At 55.3% G+C, this 4,389-nt stretch overlaps 1 long non-coding RNA gene across 1 annotated transcript; it reads right to left on the minus strand.

Annotated features, from left to right (window-relative positions):
* Positions 1–2,207: 2,207 nt before the first annotated feature.
* On the minus strand, positions 2,208–3,744 carry LOC131273544 (uncharacterized). The gene is made up of 2 exons (XR_009180799.1): positions 3,416–3,744; positions 2,208–2,819 (listed from the first exon to the last, which is right to left on the minus strand). It is a non-coding gene; the product is annotated as an uncharacterized lncRNA (long non-coding RNA).
* Positions 3,745–4,389: the final 645 nt, after the last annotated feature.

Here is a 4,389-nt window from a genome sequence, read left to right on the forward strand (position 1 = left end):
CAGAAAGGACACAAAAAACTCCCCTGGTGGGGTTCCTTCTGCAGGGAATTGATGCAGTGATGGCAGCAGACATATCCACGTTTTAAGTATATTGGTTTCTCAAAGTAGGTCTGACAGAAAGGACATCTGCTTGCTTCTTGAAGAGTTCTGCCATGTCTCTGCTCTTCTTCAGGAGGTCCTCCTCTGGCCTGACTCCGCTTCCCAAGGTTCTTGAGTGAAGTCATATGACAATTGCTTTTATAAGGAAGGTCCTTCCCCTCTTCAACCACACCTCTTTAGTTCAATCATGTTTCCGTTTAATTGTGGCAGTAATGGGATTTTTACCAACAACAAAGAAAAGCCCTGAATGGTTTTACTCTACATTGAAATTCTTTTTTTAAAATTTTCTCCTTTTTTTTTTTTTTTAGCATTTTTCTTTTTGCATTAAAAGCATTTTTAAAATTGAGATGTAATTTTCATGACATAAGATTCACCTTTTAAAAGTACACTATTCAGGGGTTTTTAGTATAGTCACCAGATCATACAGCCATCAGCACTATCTAATTCCAGAACATTTTCATCATCCCTCGAAGAAAATTGTACCCATTAGCAGTCACTCCCCGGCGCCTGGAAACCACTCATCTACTTTGTCTCTTTTTGCCTATATGGACATTCCACACAGATGGAATCATATGATATGTGGCCTTGTATGTTTGGCTTCTGCTAATTAGCACAATGCTTTCGTTTCTCTTGGATAAATACCTAGGAGTAGAATTTCTGGATCATAGGGTAACTCTATGTTGAATATTTTAAGGAATTACTGAACTGTTTTCCATAGCAGCTGAACAATTTCGGATTTATATTAAGGCTTTATATTTTGTATTGCCTTGACACCTGGAGAAAATCAGGAGGGTTTTGACTGGCCTGACTGCAAGTTTCCTTGCCACTCTGCTCCCAAGGATAAACTCCCTGACCAAACAACCCTCCTCACTGGGTGGACTAGGCACGGTGCCTGCTTACCCCTGACTCGTGGGCATTGGTTCTCTGCCAGCCCACAGAATCTTCCCATGCTACTGTGGGAACTAGGGGGCACCCCATCCTCCTGTTATTACAATGTCCATTTCCCACATTCTCCCCGGCCCTCTGCACCTGAGTGCAGCCCCGCGTGGCTTTGCATGGTATGCTGTGTCCTCTCCCCAGGGCTTTGAGTCTCTGTGATCAAAAAGTGCTGCCAATCTTATCTGCCCAATATTGGGTGTCAAGTGTTCAGTCATCTCCAGAACCCCAGGGAAGGACTCCTTCCTTCACCAAAGGGGTGAAGAAGAGGCGAGAAAAACAACATTCCCTGGTGATGGTAGCACAACACTGAATGTAATTAACATCACCAAGTTGCATACTTGAAAGTGGTTAAAATGGGAACTATGTTGTGTATACATCACCAAACTAAAAAAATTTTTTTAAAGATTTATTTATTTATTTATTTCCCTTCCCTTACCCCCTTGCCTTGGTTGTCTGCTCTCTGTGTCTATTTGCTGCGTCTTCTTTGTCCGCTTCTGTTGTTGTCAGCGGCACGGGAATCTGTGTTTCTTTTTGTTGCGTCATCTTGCTGTGTCAGCTCTCCGTGTGTGCAGTGCCATTCCTGGGCAGGCTGCACTTTCTTTCACACTGGGCGGCTCTCCTTACGGGGCACACTCCTTGCGCGTGGGGCTCCCCTACGTGGGGGACACCCCTGCATGGCACGGCACTTCTTGCGCGCATCAGCACTGCACATGGGCCAGCTGCACACGGGTCACGGAGGCGCGGGATTTGAACCGTGGACCTCCCATGTGGTAGATGGATGCCCTAACTACTGGGCCAAGTCCGCTGCCCTAAAAATTTTTTTAAGTTAAATTATAACCCACATATATACACATACCACATTGCCACCAGCGGTGTAAGAGTTCAAGTGTCTCCTTGCCAACACTTGCAGTTGTCTGATTTTTTTGGTGACGACAGCCATCCTAGTGGTGTGAAGTGGTATCTCATTGCGGTTACAAACACTATTTATTTATTTATTTATTTATAGGAAGTAGGGGGGATTGAGTCTGGGACGTCATATGTGGGAAGCAGGTGCTCAACCACTGAGCTACACCTGCTCCTACAAAGACTTCTAACATTAGACCTGCAATTTGCAATTTACAGCTTATCTTGCTTAGTGCACAGTCTTTTGTAGTACCTCAGTCATCCACTCATAGAACCAGTATTTATTTAGCATTTGCCATGTGCAGGCACATCTGCATGCTGGGAACACAAGGGAGAACAAAGTAGATCTTCCTGGCCCTCATGGAAATTACATTCAGTAAAGACAGTGAAGAAACTGAAGAATGATGACTGAAATGGCTGCACGTTGCAACAAGTCTGCTGGGAAAGCCATCAGGTCTGTGGTGGAGAGTAACATGCAGGGGCTCACAGGAAATGGGCAGTTGGCAAATTTACTCCTCAGAGGCGCTTTTCAACTGATACCTAAAGGATGTGGAGAAACCAGGCATGCAAAGAGTAGGGAGAAGAACATTCCACACAGTGCCATGGGCCTCAGTGTCACCTTCTCTCAGGTGGATTTCCCTTCTTTTAACACCTGCTATGGAGGTCACTGAATCAGGGAATCAGGGAATCTGCTCTTTGGCAGAACCAGGCTTATGGCACCAAGTGGCAGGGGCCATTCCCTTTCCAGTCAAAAGCCAATCATGGCTCAAGCAGTTGGGTGCCTGCCTACCAAATAGGAGGTCCCAAGTTCAGTTCCAGGTGCCTCCTAAAGAAGACCAGCGGGACAGCGAGCTGATGCCACGGGCAGGTGTGATGAGCTGAAACAACAAGATGATGTGACAAAGACACACAGAGAGGAAACACAATGAGAGATGCAACAAGTGGGAAGCAGAGATGACTCAAGCCAATGCGCACCCCCCCCCCATATGGGAGGTCTCGGATTCAGTTCCCAATGCCTCCTAAAAAAATGAGAAGGTGAGCACCCGACAAGCAGACACGAGAGCCCATGGCGAGCGTAAACGAGGGGGAGGAGTGTGGGGAAGAAATAAATAAATAACATCTTAAGAAAAAAACAGGCAAACAGCGAGGTGCCACAGAGGGAGATTTTTCCTTCCTCCACTTTCCAAGTTGCTTTCCAAAGAAATGAATACCAAACAAAAGGGCATATTTCAAAACCCGCAGAGGCTTCAAAGGTTCATCTAGTCATGTCCTCGAAGCCTGGAATGAGAGATGCTATGTGATGGCCAGGGGCCCACGCTGGCTCTAAACAGGGACCCCGTCCTCGCGTGAGGAGACCCGCGCAGCCCCGGCCTGGCCCGGTGGGGGGCCGGCCTCCCCGCTTTCCCCGCGGGGTGCCCTGCCTGCAGGAGGCCGTGCCCCGCGCCCCGCGCCCCGGCGTCCGGCCGTGCCTTACCGTGGAGCGTTCGACAGGGCGTCACTGACGGCGCTCACCGAGCGCCAAGGGCTCGTGGCTCCGCGCGGCCCGTGGAAAGGAGCCCCCGCGGGGCCAAGGAGGGGCCGCTCGCGTGGGCGGCGGGACCGCGGAGAGAGAGATTTACCGATCCCTGCGCGTTCCCTTTTCCTTCTTAGGAGCCGGGGGCCTTGGGGCAGGCCCGGCACCCGGTGGGCACAGGCTCCGCTCGGCTCTCCTCACTCCTGGGCAATCTCGTTTGCTCTACTTGACAGGGCGACGAGGTGCCTCGGCTCCAGGAAAACGGAGCCAGAGCACCTTCCACCAGCACCTTCCCCTCCGCGCCCCGGCCCGGGGCGTGCCCGCGGGACAGGGGGCGGGAGGCCTGGAGCGTGCCCGCGGGGCCGGGGGCGGGGGGCCTGGAGCGTGCCCGCGGGGCAGGGGCCGGGGGGCCCGGAGCGTGCCCGCGGGGCCGGGGGCGGGGGGCCCGGGGCGTGCCCGCGGGACAGGGGGCGGGGGGCCTGGAGCGTGCCCGCGGGGCAGGGGCCGGGGGGCCCGGGGCGTGCCCGCGGGACAGGGGGCGGGGGGCCTGGAGCGTGCCCGCGGGGCAGGGGCCGGGGGGCCCGGGGCGTGCCCGCGGGACAGGGGGCGGGGGGGCCCGGAGCGTGCCCGCGGGACAGGGGGCGGGAGGCCCGGGGCGTGCCCGCGGGACAGGGGGCGGGGGGGCCCGGGGCGTGCCCGCGGGACAGGGGGCGGGGGGGCCTGGAGCGTGCCCGCGGGGCAGGGGCCGGGGGGCCCGGGGCGTGCCCGCGGGGCCGGGGGCGGGGGGCCCGGAGCGTGCCCGCGGGACAGGGGGGCGGGGGGCCCGGAGCGTGCCCGCGGGACAGGGGGGCGGGGGGCCCGGAGCGTGCCCGCGGGACGGGCGGCGGGGGGCCCGGAGCGTGCCCGCGGGACGGGGGGCGGGGGGCCCGGGGCGT

The sequence above is a fragment of the Dasypus novemcinctus genome, chromosome 15 (assembly GCF_030445035.2).
Source record: "Dasypus novemcinctus isolate mDasNov1 chromosome 15, mDasNov1.1.hap2, whole genome shotgun sequence".
Lineage (NCBI taxonomy): Eukaryota > Metazoa > Chordata > Mammalia > Cingulata > Dasypodidae > Dasypus > Dasypus novemcinctus.